This window comes from Stenella coeruleoalba (genome assembly GCF_951394435.1).
Source record: "Stenella coeruleoalba genome assembly, contig: scaffold_184, whole genome shotgun sequence".
Taxonomy (NCBI): domain Eukaryota; kingdom Metazoa; phylum Chordata; class Mammalia; order Artiodactyla; family Delphinidae; genus Stenella; species Stenella coeruleoalba.
The window spans coordinates 125688-139918 of NW_027646312.1; the positions used below are offsets into that span (position 1 = coordinate 125688).

The 14231-nt window shown below is 43.9% G+C and overlaps 1 long non-coding RNA gene across 4 annotated transcripts in view; it reads left to right on the forward strand.

Moving 5' to 3' along the window:
* LOC307181178 overlaps positions 1-14231 on the forward strand; it is a 523312-nt gene that overhangs the window by 88664 nt on the left and 420417 nt on the right. The window contains exon 1 of one of the 4 annotated variants that reach the window (XR_013826077.1): positions 13168-13226. The exons of the other annotated variants lie outside the window; for them this stretch is intronic. This is a non-coding gene — a long non-coding RNA (uncharacterized lncRNA). Of the gene's footprint in view, positions 1-13167; positions 13227-14231 lie in introns of those variants that run through there. 4 annotated transcript variants of the gene reach the window in all.

The window sequence follows — 14231 nt, forward strand, 5'->3', positions numbered from 1 at the left end:
ATCATACTCTTGGTTCCACATGCATGTTTTAGCTGAAGGAAGAATACCTTAAACCTGGGTAGTTGAAACCCGTGGAATGGGTACCATGCAATATGACTTCAGAGGGTCTTCATTTGCTCACGAACCTCTCCAATCCTATCACTGCTGCGTTTATGCCCCTGTACACATGCTTGATTCTCTTTCGGAGACATAGCAATCCATAGGTTTTAAGATACTCAATAGTCAGGAACATTCTTAGGCGTTTAATATGGGGTGGTGAGTCCATTTCGTTGAGCAAGGAGTAGCTCTTGTCTATTCCATATTTGGCTTAAGGAACTTTATCTGTGCTCATTTCAATCTCTGGTTTTATGCAGCACCCCAACTCACCTTTACCCTTAAGCAAGCATAAGTTGGTTTTCTAAATTTGAGACCCTGTTCTGTTCTGTAATTCAGTTCCTGTGTAGCCAAGTTTACATTCCGTGTATTACTGATATCTTATGATGTTTCTTTTTCTGTGTGACTTATTTCAGTTAGAATCATCATACCTGAATCCACTCATTGTGCTGCTAAGGGCCTGATGACACAGATTTCATTGCTGAGTGATATTGCTTTGTAAGTAAATACCACAACTTCTTTATCCATTTTTCACTTTCTGCGATGTTGAACTTGTACTGTAAACGAGGTTCTTGTAAACAGAGCCGTTCCAAACTTTGGGGTGGCTGTGTCTTTTTGATTTTAATTTCCCTAAGCTATAGGACCATAAGTGGAAGTGCCCTAGGTTCTGTTGCTTTGTTTTTTAGATGTTTCAGGAAACACCATACACTTCTCCCGAGTGGTTGTTGGCAATTTACATCCCGCCCATCAGCATAACAAGGCTCCCAGTTCTCCATGGCCTGTCCTGCCTTTCTGGATTTTACACTTTTTTCAGATGGCCCTTTTGACCGGGGAGAAGTGAGACTTCATTGTAGTGCAGATTTCCTTTGCAAGCTTGCTTGGTTGGCCAAAAAGGGCGTATGCGTTTTTTCCTGAATATATTCAGGAAAAAACGCATACGCCCTTTTTGGCCAAGTGCATCATTGTGGACGTTCTGCCTCTTTTCCTATGCTTTCAATGCAATTCCAGTCTACCTCCTGAAATCGGTTTCCTGCAATTCTGCCCTGCTTTCAAGTCCTCTTGGCAGCCTTACTTCAGTCTATTTTTGGACGATAGCTGTCATTTATAACTCTGCAGGTTTGTGAATTACAGTGCCCCTGAGCTCCTTTCTTCAACTCGCTTTCTTGTGACCTGGCCGCAACACCGCAGGATGGCTTCAGGCCATAATCTGGTTCCGGCACGGCACGCTGAGCCTTTGGTTAATTCCTCTTCCTGGTGGGAAATGAGAGTTAAATTTGCCCGTTCAGACACCTCCAGCTAGCCTCTCATTGGTTCTCGCTATTCCTGTTCATCTTCCGCAGAAATTGCAAACTGGGCCAAACAGGAGGTTAAAGGGACTGACTCTCCAAGTCGGGAGAGTGTTAGTAAAGTGTCTGGAATGTTGCACCCGAGTACCAGGGTACGAAAACTGAGACATATTTGAACACGTCTCCCGATCACATGGTTGATCATACTCTAGGTTCCACATGCATGTTTTAGCTGAAGGAAGAATACCTTAAACCTGGGTAGTTGAAACCCGTGGAATGGGTACCATGCAATATGACTTCAAAGGGTCTTCATTTGCTCACCGAACCTCTCCAATCCTATCACTGCTGCGTTTATGCCCCTGTACACATGCTTGATTCTCTTTCGGAGACATAGCAATCCATAGGTTTTAAGATACTTACTAGTCAGGTACATTCTTAGGCGTTTAATATGGGGTGTTGAGTCCATTTCGTTGAGCAAGGAGTAGCTCTTGTCTATTCCATATTTGGCTTAAGGAACTTTATCTGTGCTCATTTCAATCTCTGGTTTTATGCAGCACCCCAACTCTCCTTTACCCTTAAGCAAGAATAAGTTGGTTTTCTAAATTTGAGACCCTGTTCTGTTCTGTAATTCAGTTCCTGTGTAGCCAAGTTTACATTCCGTGTATTACTGATATCTTATGATGTTTCTTTTTCTGTGTGACTTATTTCAGTTAGAATCATCATACCTGAATCCACTCATTGTGCTGCTAAGGGCCTGATGACACAGATTTCATTGCTGAGTGATATTGCTTTGTAAGTAAATACCACAACTTCTTTATCCATTTTTCACTTTCTGCGATGTTGAACTTGTACTGTAAACGAGGTTCTTGTAAACAGAGCTTTTCCAAACTTTGGGGTGGCTGTGTCTTTTTGATTTTAAATTCCCTAAGCTATAGGACCATAAGTGGAAGTGCCCTAGGCTCTGTTGCTTTGTTTTTTAGATGTTTCAGGAAACACCATACACTTCTCCCCAGTGGTTGTTGGCAATTTACATCCCGCCCATCAGCATAACAAGGCTCCCAGTTCTCCATGGCCTGTCCTGTCTTTCTGGATTTTACACTTTTTTCAGATGGCCCTTTTGACCGGGGGGAAGTGAGACTTCATTGTAGTGCAGATTTACTTTGCAAGCTTGCTGGGTTGGCCAAAAAGGGCGTATGCGTTTTTTCCTGAATATATTCAGGAAAAAACGCATACGCCCTTTTTGGCCAAGTGCATCATTGTGGACGTTCTGCCTCTTTTCCTATGCTTTCAATGCAATTCCAGTCTACCTCCTGAAATCGGTTTCCTGCAATGCTGCCCCGCTTTCAAGTCCTCTTGGCAGCCTTACTTCAGTCTATTTTTGGACGATAGCTGTCATTTATAACTCTGCAGGTTTGTGAATTACAGTGCCCCTGAGCTCCTTTCTTCAACTCGCTTTCTTGTGAGCTGGCCGCAACACCGCAGGATGGCTTCAGGCCCTAATCTGGTTCCGGCACGGCACGCTGAGCCTTTGGTTAATTCCTCTTCCTGGTGGGAAATGAGAGTTAAATTTGCCCGTCCAGACACCTCCAGCTAGTCTCTCATTGGTTCTCGCTATTCCTGTTCATCTTCCGCAGAAATTGCAAACTGGGCCAAACAGGAGGTTAAAGGGACTGACTCTCCAAGTCGGGAGAGTGTTAGTAAAGTGTCTGGAATGTTGCACCCGAGTACCAGGGTACGAAAACTGAGACATATTTGAACACGTCTCCCGATCACATGGTTGATCATACTCTAGGTTCCACATGCATGTTTTAGCTGAAGGAAGAATACCTTAAACCTGGGTAGTTGAAACCCGTGGAATGGGTACCATGCAATATGACTTCAAAGGGTCTTCATTTGCTCACCGAACCTCTCCAATCCTATCACTGCTGCGTTTATGCCCCTGTACACATGCTTGATTCTCTTTCGGAGACATAGCAATCCATAGGTTTTAAGATACTTACTAGTCAGGTACATTCTTAGGCGTTTAATATGGGGTTTTGAGTCCATTTCGTTGAGCAAGGAGTAGCTCTTGTCTATTCCATATTTGGCTTAAGGAACTTTATCTGTACTCATTTCAATCTCTGGTTTTATGCAGCACCCCAACTCTCCTTACCCTTAAGCAAGCATAAGTTGGTTTTCTAAATTTGAGACCCTGTTCTGTTCTGTAATTCAGTTCCTGTGTAGCCAAGTTTACATTCCGTGTATTACTGATATCTTATGAGGTTTCTTTTTCTGTGTGACTTACTTCAGTTAGAATCATCATACCTGAATCCACTCATTGTGCTGCTAAGGGCCTGATGACACAGATTTCATTGCTGAGTGTTATTGCTTTGTAAGTAAATACCACAACTTCTTTATCCATTTTTCACTTTCTGCGATGTTGAACTTGTACTGTAAACGAGGTTCTTGTAAACAGAGCCGTTCCAAACTTTGGGGTGGCTGTGTCTTTTTGATTTTAATTTCCCTAAGCTATAGGACCATAAGTGGAAGTGCCCTAGGTTCTGTTGCTTTGTTTTTTAGATGTTTCAGGAAACACCATACACTTCTCCCGAGTGGTTGTTGGCAATTTACATCCCGCCCATCAGCATAACAAGGCTCCCAGTTCTCCATGGCCTGTCCTGCCTTTCTGGATTTTACACTTTTTTCAGATGGCCCTTTTGACCGGGGGGAAGTGAGATTTCATTGTAGTGCAGATTTCCTTTGCAAGCTTGCTTGGTTGGCCAAAAAGGGCGTATGCGTTTTTTCCTGAATATATTCAGGAAAAAACGCATACGCCCTTTTTGGCCAAGTGCATCATTGTGGACGTTCTGCCTCTTTTCCTATGCTTTCAATGCAATTCCAGTCTACCTCCTGAAATCGGTTTCCTGCAATTCTGCCCCGCTTTCAAGTCCTCTTGGCAGCCTTACTTCAGTCTATTTTTGGACGATAGCTGTCATTTATAACTCTGCAGGTTTGTGAATTACAGTGCCCCTGAGCTCCTTTCTTCAACTCGCTTTCTTGTGAGCTGGCCGCAACACCGCAGGATGGCTTCAGGCCCTAATCTGGTTCCGGCACGGCACGCTGAGCCTTTGGTTATTTCCTCTTCCTGGTGGGAAATGAGAGTTAAATTTGCCCGACCAGACACCTCCAGCTAGCCTCTCATTGGTTCTCGCTATTCCTGTTCATCTTCCGCAGAAATTGCAAACTGGGCCAAACAGGAGGTTAAAGGTGCTGACTCTCCAAGTGGGGAGAGTGTTAGTAAAGCGTCTGGAAATTTGCACCCGAGTACCAGGGTACGAAAACTGAGACATATTTGAACACGTCTCCCGATCACATGGTTGATCATACTCTGGGTTCCACATGCATGTTTTAGCTGAAGGAAGAATACCTAAAACCTGGGTAGTTGAAACCCGTGGAATGGGTACCATGCAATATGACTTCAAAGGGTCTTCATTTGCTCACCGAACCTCTGCAATCCTATCACTGCTGCGTTTATGCCCCTGTACACATGCTTGATTCCCCTTCGGAGACATAGCAATCCATAGGTTTAAAGATACTTACTAGTCAGGTACATTCTTAGGCGTTTAATATGCGGTGTTGAGTCCATTTCGTTGAGAAAGGAGTAGCTCTTGTCTATTCCATATTTGGCTTAAGGAACTTTATCTGTGCTCATTTCAATCTCTGGTTTTATGCAGCACCCCAACTCACCTTTACCCTTAAGCAAGCATAAGTTGGTTTTCTAAATTTGAGACCCTGTTCTGTTCTGTAATTCAGTTCCTCTGTAGCCAAGTTTCCATTCCGTGTATTACTGATATCTTATGATGTTTCTTTTTCTGTGTGACTTACTTCAGTTAGAATCATCATACCTGAATCCACTCATTGTGCTGCAACGGGCCTGATGACATAGATTTCATTGCTGAGTGATATTGCTTTGTAAGTGAATACCACAACTTCTTTATCCATTTTTCACTTTCTGCGATGTTGAACTTGTACTGTAAACGAGGTTCGTGTAAACAGAGCCGTTCCAAACTTTTGGGTGGCTGTGTCTTTTTGATTTTAATTTCCCTAAGCTATAGGACCATAAGTGGAAGTGCCCTAGGTTCTGTTGCTTTGTTTTTTAGATGTTTCAGGAAACACCATACACTTCTCCCGAGTGGTTGTTGGCAATTTACATCCCGCCCATCAGCATAACAAGGCTCCCAGTTCTCAATGGCCTGTTGCCTTTCTGGATTTTACACTTTTTTCAGATGGCCCTTTTGACCGGGGGGAAGTGAGACTTCATTGTAGTGCAGATTTCCTTTGCAAGCTTGCTTGGTTGGCCAAAAAGGGCGTATGCGTTTTTTCCTGAATATATTCAGGAAAAAACGCATACGCCCTTTTTGGCCAAGTGCATCATTGTGGACGTTCTGCCTCTTTTCCTATGCTTTCAATGCAATTCCAGTCTACCTCCTGAAATCGGTTTCCTGCAATTCTGCCCCGCTTTCAAGTCCTCTTGGCAGCCTTACTTCAGTCTATTTTTGGACGATAGCTGTCATTTATAACTCTGCAGGTTTGTGAGTTACAGTGCCCCTGAGCTCCTTTCTTCAACTCGCTTTCTTGTGACCTGGCCGCAACACCGCAGGATGGCTTCAGGCCCTAATCTGGTTCCGGCCCGGCATGGTGAGCCTTTGGTTAATTCCTCTTCCTGGTGGGAAATGAGAGTTAAATTTGCCCGTCCAGACACCTCCAGCTAGCCTCTCATTGGTTCTCGCTATTCCTGTTCATCTTCCGCAGAAATTGCAAACTGGGCCAAACAGGAGGTTAAAGGGACTGACTCTCCAAGTGGGGATAGTGTTAGTAAAGCGTCTGGAATGTTGCACCTGAGTACCAGGGGAGGAAAACTGAGACATATTTGAACACGTCTCCCGATCACATGGTTGATCATACTCTAGGTTCCACATGCATGTTTTAGCTGAAGGAAGAATACCTTAAACCTGGGTAGTTGAAACCCGTGGAATGGGTACCATGCAATATGACTTCAAAGGGTCTTCATTTGCTCACCGAACCTCTCCAATCCTATCACTGCTGCGTTTATGCCCCTGTACACATGCTTGATTCTCTTTCGGAGACATAGCAATCCATAGATTTTAAGATACTTACTAGTCAGGTACATTCTTAGGCGTTTAATATGGGGTTTTGAGTCCATTTCGTTGAGCAAGGAGTAGCTCTTGTCTATTCCATATTTGGCTTAAGGAACTTTATCTGTGCTCATTTCAATCTCTGGTTTTATGCAGCACCCCAACTCACCTTTCCCCTTAAGCAAGCATAAGTTGGTTTTCTAAATTTGAGACCCTGTTCTGTTTTGGAATGCAGTTCCTGTGTAGCCAAGTTTACATTCCGTGTATTAGTGATATCTTATGATGTTTCTTTTTCTGTGTGACTTATTTCAGTTAGAATCATCGTACCTGAATCCACTCATTATGCTGCTACGGGCCTGATGACATAGATTTCATTGCTGAGTGATACTGCATTGTACGTAAGTACCACAAGTTCTTTATCCATTTTTCACTTTCTGTGATATTGAACTTGTACGGTAAACGAGGTTCTTGTAAACGGAGGAGCCCCAAATTTGGGGTGGCTGTGTCTTTTTGATTTTAAATTCCCTAAGCTATAGGACCATAAGTGGAAGTGCCCTAGGCTCTGTTGCTTTGTTTTTTAGATGTTTCAGGAAACACCATACACTTCTTCCGAGTGGTTGTTGGCAATTTACATCCCGCCCATCAGCATAACAAGGCTCCCAGTTCTCCATGGCCTGTCCTGCCTTTCTGGATTTTACACTTTTTTCAGATGGCCCTTTTGACCGGGGGGAAGTGAAACTTCATTGTAGTGCAGATTTCCTTTGCAAGCTTGCTTTGTTGGCTAAAAAGGGCGTATGCGTTTTTTCCTGAATATATTCAGGAAAAAACGCATACGCCCTTTTTGGCCAAGTGCATCATTGTGGACGTTCTGCCTCTTTTCCTATGCTTTCAATGCAATTCCAGTCTACCTCCTGAAATCGGTTTCCTGCAATGCTGCCCCGCTTTGAAGTCCTCTTCGCAGCCTTACTTCAGTCTATTTTTGGTCGATAGCTGTCATTTATAACTCTGCAGGTTTGTGAATTACAGTGTCCCTGAGCTCCTTCCTTCAACTCGCTTTCTTGTGACCTGGCCGCAACACCGCAGGATGGCTTCAGGCCCTAATCTAGTTCCGGCACGGCACGCTGAGCCTTTGGTTAATTCCTCTTCCTGGTGGGAAATGAGAGTTAAATTTGCCTGTCCAGACACCTCCAGCTAGTCTCTCATTGGTTCTCGCTATTCCTGTTCATCTTCCGCAGAAATTGCAAACTGGGCCAAACAGGAGGTTAAAGGGACTGACTCTCCAAGTGGGGAGAGTGTTAGTAAAGCCTCTGGTATGTTGCACCCGAGTACCAGGGTACGAAAACTGAGACATATTTGAACACGTCTCCCGATCGCATGGTTGATCATACTCTAGGTTCCACATGCATGTTTTAGCTGAAGGAAGAATACCTTAAACCTTGAGAGTTAAGACCCGTGTAATGGGTACCATGCAATATGACATCAAAGGGTCTTCATTTGCTCACCGAACCTCTCCAATCCTATCACTGCTGCGTTTATGCCCCTGTACACATGCTTGATTCTCTTTCGGAGACATAGCAATCCATAGGTTTTAAGATACTTACTAGTCAGGTACATTCTTAGGCGTTTAATATGCGGTGTTGAGTCCATTTCGTTGAGCAAGGAGTAGCTCTAGTCTATTCCATATTTGACTTAAGGAACTTTATCTGTGCTCATTTCAATCTCTGGTTTTATGCAGCACCCCAACTCACCTTTACCCTTAAGCAAGCATAAGTTGGTTTTCTAAATTTGAGACCCTGTTCTGTTCTGTAATTCAGTTCCTGTGTAGCCATTTTTACATTCCGTGTATTACTGATACCTTATGATGTTACTTTTTCTGTGTGACTTATTTCAGTTAGAATCATCATACCTGAATCCACTCATTGTGCTGCTAAGGGCCTGATGACACAGATTTCATTGCTGAGTGATATTGCTTGGTAGGTAAATACCACAACTTCTTTATCCATTTTTCACTTTCTGCGATGTTGAACTTGTACTGTAAACGAGGTTCTTGTAAACAGAGCCGTTTCAAACTTTGGGGTGGCTGTGTCTTTTTGATTTTAATTTCCCTAAGCTATAGGACCATAAGTGGAAGTGCCCGAGGTTCTGTTGCTTTGTTTTTTAGATGTTTCAGGAAACACCATACACTTCTCCCGAGTGTCTGTTGGCAATTTACATCCCGCCCATCAGCATAACAAGGCTCCCAGTTCTCCATGGCCTGTCCTGCCTTTCTGGATTTTACACTTTTTTCAGATGGCCCTTTTGACCGGGGGGAAGTGAGACTTCATTGTAGTGCAGATTTCCTTTGCAAGCTTGCTTGGTTGGCCAAAAAGGGCGTATGCGTTTTTTCCTGAATATATTCAGGAAAAAACGCATACGCCCTTTTTGGCCAAGTGCATCATTGTGGACGTTCTGCCTCTTTTCCTATGCTTTCAATGCAATTCCAGTCTACCTCCTGAAATCGGTTTCCTGCAATTCTGCCCCGCTTTCAAGTCCTCTTGGCAGCCTTACTTCAGTCTATTTTTGGACGATAGCTGTCATTTATAACTCTGCAGGTTTGTGAGTTACAGTGCCCCTGAGCTCCTTTCTTCAACTCGCTTTCTTGTGACCTGGCCGCAACACCGCAGGATGGCTTCAGGCCCTAATCTGGTTCCGGCCCGGCATGGTGAGCCTTTGGTTAATTCCTCTTCCTGGTGGGAAATGAGAGTTAAATTTGCCCGTCCAGACACCTCCAGCTAGCCTCTCATTGGTTCTCGCTATTCCTGTTCATCTTCCGCAGAAATTGCAAACTGGGCCAAACAGGAGGTTAAAGGGACTGACTCTCCAAGTGGGGATAGTGTTAGTAAAGCGTCTGGAATGTTGCACCTGAGTACCAGGGGAGGAAAACTGAGACATATTTGAACACGTCTCCCGATCACATGGTTGATCATACTCTAGGTTCCACATGCATGTTTTAGCTGAAGGAAGAATACCTTAAACCTGGGTAGTTGAAACCCGTGGAATGGGTACCATGCAATATGACTTCAAAGGGTCTTCATTTGCTCACCGAACCTCTCCAATCCTATCACTGCTGCGTTTATGCCCCTGTACACATGCTTGATTCTCTTTCGGAGACATAGCAATCCATAGATTTTAAGATACTTACTAGTCAGGTACATTCTTAGGCGTTTAATATGGGGTTTTGAGTCCATTTCGTTGAGCAAGGAGTAGCTCTTGTCTATTCCATATTTGGCTTAAGGAACTTTATCTGTGCTCATTTCAATCTCTGGTTTTATGCAGCACCCCAACTCACCTTTCCCCTTAAGCAAGCATAAGTTGGTTTTCTAAATTTGAGACCCTGTTCTGTTTTGGAATGCAGTTCCTGTGTAGCCAAGTTTACATTCCGTGTATTAGTGATATCTTATGATGTTTCTTTTTCTGTGTGACTTATTTCAGTTAGAATCATCGTACCTGAATCCACTCATTATGCTGCTACGGGCCTGATGACATAGATTTCATTGCTGAGTGATACTGCATTGTACGTAAGTACCACAAGTTCTTTATCCATTTTTCACTTTCTGTGATATTGAACTTGTACGGTAAACGAGGTTCTTGTAAACGGAGGAGCCCCAAATTTGGGGTGGCTGTGTCTTTTTGATTTTAAATTCCCTAAGCTATAGGACCATAAGTGGAAGTGCCCTAGGCTCTGTTGCTTTGTTTTTTAGATGTTTCAGGAAACACCATACACTTCTTCCGAGTGGTTGTTGGCAATTTACATCCCGCCCATCAGCATAACAAGGCTCCCAGTTCTCCATGGCCTGTCCTGCCTTTCTGGATTTTACACTTTTTTCAGATGGCCCTTTTGACCGGGGGGAAGTGAAACTTCATTGTAGTGCAGATTTCCTTTGCAAGCTTGCTTTGTTGGCTAAAAAGGGCGTATGCGTTTTTTCCTGAATATATTCAGGAAAAAACGCATACGCCCTTTTTGGCCAAGTGCATCATTGTGGACGTTCTGCCTCTTTTCCTATGCTTTCAATGCAATTCCAGTCTACCTCCTGAAATCGGTTTCCTGCAATGCTGCCCCGCTTTGAAGTCCTCTTCGCAGCCTTACTTCAGTCTATTTTTGGTCGATAGCTGTCATTTATAACTCTGCAGGTTTGTGAATTACAGTGTCCCTGAGCTCCTTCCTTCAACTCGCTTTCTTGTGACCTGGCCGCAACACCGCAGGATGGCTTCAGGCCCTAATCTAGTTCCGGCACGGCACGCTGAGCCTTTGGTTAATTCCTCTTCCTGGTGGGAAATGAGAGTTAAATTTGCCTGTCCAGACACCTCCAGCTAGTCTCTCATTGGTTCTCGCTATTCCTGTTCATCTTCCGCAGAAATTGCAAACTGGGCCAAACAGGAGGTTAAAGGGACTGACTCTCCAAGTGGGGAGAGTGTTAGTAAAGCGTCTGGTATGTTGCACCCGAGTACCAGGGTACGAAAACTGAGACATATTTGAACACGTCTCCCGATCGCATGGTTGATCATACTCTAGGTTCCACATGCATGTTTTAGCTGAAGGAAGAATACCTTAAACCTTGAGAGTTAAGACCCGTGTAATGGGTACCATGCAATATGACATCAAAGGGTCTTCATTTGCTCACCGAACCTCTCCAATCCTATCACTGCTGCGTTTATGCCCCTGTACACATGCTTGATTCTCTTTCGGAGACATAGCAATCCATAGGTTTTAAGATACTTACTAGTCAGGTACATTCTTAGGCGTTTAATATGCGGTGTTGAGTCCATTTCGTTGAGCAAGGAGTAGCTCTAGTCTATTCCATATTTGACTTAAGGAACTTTATCTGTGCTCATTTCAATCTCTGGTTTTATGCAGCACCCCAACTCACCTTTACCCTTAAGCAAGCATAAGTTGGTTTTCTAAATTTGAGACCCTGTTCTGTTCTGTAATTCAGTTCCTGTGTAGCCATTTTTACATTCCGTGTATTACTGATACCTTATGATGTTACTTTTTCTGTGTGACTTATTTCAGTTAGAATCATCATACCTGAATCCACTCATTGTGCTGCTAAGGGCCTGATGACACAGATTTCATTGCTGAGTGATATTGCTTGGTAGGTAAATACCACAACTTCTTTATCCATTTTTCACTTTCTGCGATGTTGAACTTGTACTGTAAACGAGGTTCTTGTAAACAGAGCCGTTTCAAACTTTGGGGTGGCTGTGTCTTTTTGATTTTAATTTCCCTAAGCTATAGGACCATAAGTGGAAGTGCCCGAGGTTCTGTTGCTTTGTTTTTTAGATGTTTCAGGAAACACCATACACTTCTCCCGAGTGTCTGTTGGCAATTTACATCCCGCCCATCAGCATAACAAGGCTCCCAGTTCTCCATGGCCTGTCCTGCCTTTCTGGATTTTACACTTTTTTCAGATGGCCCTTTTGACCGGGGGGAAGTGAGACTTCATTGTAGTGCAGATTTCCTTTGCAAGCTTGCTTGGTTGGCCAAAAAGGGCGTATGCGTTTTTTCCTGAATATATTCAGGAAAAAACGCATACGCCCTTTTTGGCCAAGTGCATCATTGTGGACGTTCTGCCTCTTTTCCTATGCTTTCAATGCAATTCCAGTCTACCTCCTGAAATCGGTTTCCTGCAATTCTGCCCCGCTTTCAAGTCCTCTTGGCAGCCTTACTTCAGTCTATTTTTGGACGATAGCTGTCATTTATAACTCTGCAGGTTTGTGAATTACAGTGCCCCTGAGCTCCTTTCTTCAACTCGCTTTCTTGTGAGCTGGCCGCAACACCGCAGGATGGCTTCAGGCCCTAATCTGGTTCCGGCCCGGCATGGTGAGCCTTTGGTTAATTCCTCTTCCTGGTGGGAAATGAGAGTTAAATTTGCCCGACCAGACACCTCCAGCTAGCCTCTCATTGGTTCTCGCTATTCCTGTTCATCTTCCGCAGAAATTGCAAACTGGGCCAAACAGGAGTTTAAAGGTGCTGACACCCCAAGTGGGGAGAGTGTTAGTAAAGCGTCTGGAAATTTGCACCTGAGTACCAGGGTACGAAAACTGAGACATATTTGAACAGGTCTCCCGATCACATGGTTGATCATACTCTGGGTTCCACATGCATGTTTTAGCTGAAGGAAGAATACCTAAAACCTGGGTAGTTGAAACCCGTGGAATGGGTACCATGCAATATGACTTCAAAGGGTCTTCATTTGCTCACCGAACCTCTCCAATCCTATCACTGCTGCGTTTATGCCCCTGTACACATGCTTGATTCCCCTTCGGAGACATAGCAATCCATAGGTTTTAAGATACTTACTAGTCAGGTACATTCTTAGGCGTTTAATATGCGGTGTTGAGTCCATTTCGTTGAGAAAGGAGTAGCTATTGTCTATTCCATATTTGGCTTAAGGAACTTTATCTGTGCTCATTTCAATCTCTGGTTTTATGCAGCACCCCAACTCACCTTTACCCTTAAGCAAGCATAAGTTGGTTTTCTAAATTTGAGACCCTGTTCTGTTCTGTAATTCAGTTCCTGTGTAGCCAAGTTTCCATTCCGTGTATTACTGATATCTTATGATGTTTCTTTTTCTGTGTGACTTACTTCAGTTAGAATCATCATACCTGAATCCACTCATTGTGCTGCTACGGGCCTGATGACATAGATTTCATTGCTGAGTGATATTGCTCTGTAAGTGAATACCACAACTTCTTTATCCATTTTTCACTTTCTGCGATGTTGAACTTGTACTGTAAACGAGGTTCGTGTAAACAGAGCCGTTCCAAACTTTGGGGTGGCTGTGTCTTTTTGATTTTAATTTCCCTAAGCTATAGGACCATAAGTGGAAGTGCCCTAGGTTCTGTTGCTTTGTTTTTTAGATGTTTCAGGAAACACCATACACTTCTCCCGAGTGGTTGTTGGCAATTTACATCCCGCCCATCAGCATAACAAGGCTCCCAGTTCTCCATGGCCTGTCCTGCCTTTCTGGATTTTACAATTTTTTCAGATGGCCCTTTTGACTGGGGGGAAGTGAGACTTCATTGTAGTGCAGATTTCCTTTGCAAGCTTGCTTGGTTGGCCAAAAAGGGCGTATGCGTTTTTTCCTGAATATATTCAGGAAAAAACGCATACGCCCTTTTTGGCCAAGTGCATCATTGTGGACGTTCTGCCTCTTTTCCTATGCTTTCAATGCAATTCCAGTCTACCTCCTGAAATCGGTTTCCTGCAATTCTGCCCCGCTTTCAAGTCCTCTTGGCAGCCTTACTTCAGTCTATTTTTGGACGATAGCTGTCATTTATAACTCTGCAGGTTTGTGAATTACAGTGCCCCTGAGCTCCTTTCTTCAACTCGCTTTCTTGTGACCTGGCCGCAACACCGCAGGATGGCTTCAGGCCCTAATCTTGTTCCGGCCCGGCATGCTGAGCCTTTGGTTAATTCCTCTTCCTGGTGGGAAATGAGAGTTAAATTTGCCTGTCCAGACACCTCCAGCTAGCCTCTCATTGGTTCTCGCTATTCCTGTTCATCTTCCGCAGAAATTGCAAACTGGGCCAAACAGGAGGTTAAAGGGACTGACTCTCCAAGTCGGGAGAGTGTTAGTAAAGCGTCTGGAATGTTGCACCCGAGTACCAGGGGAGGAAAACTGAGACATATTTGAACACGTCTCCCGTTCACATGGTTGATCATACTCTAGGTTCC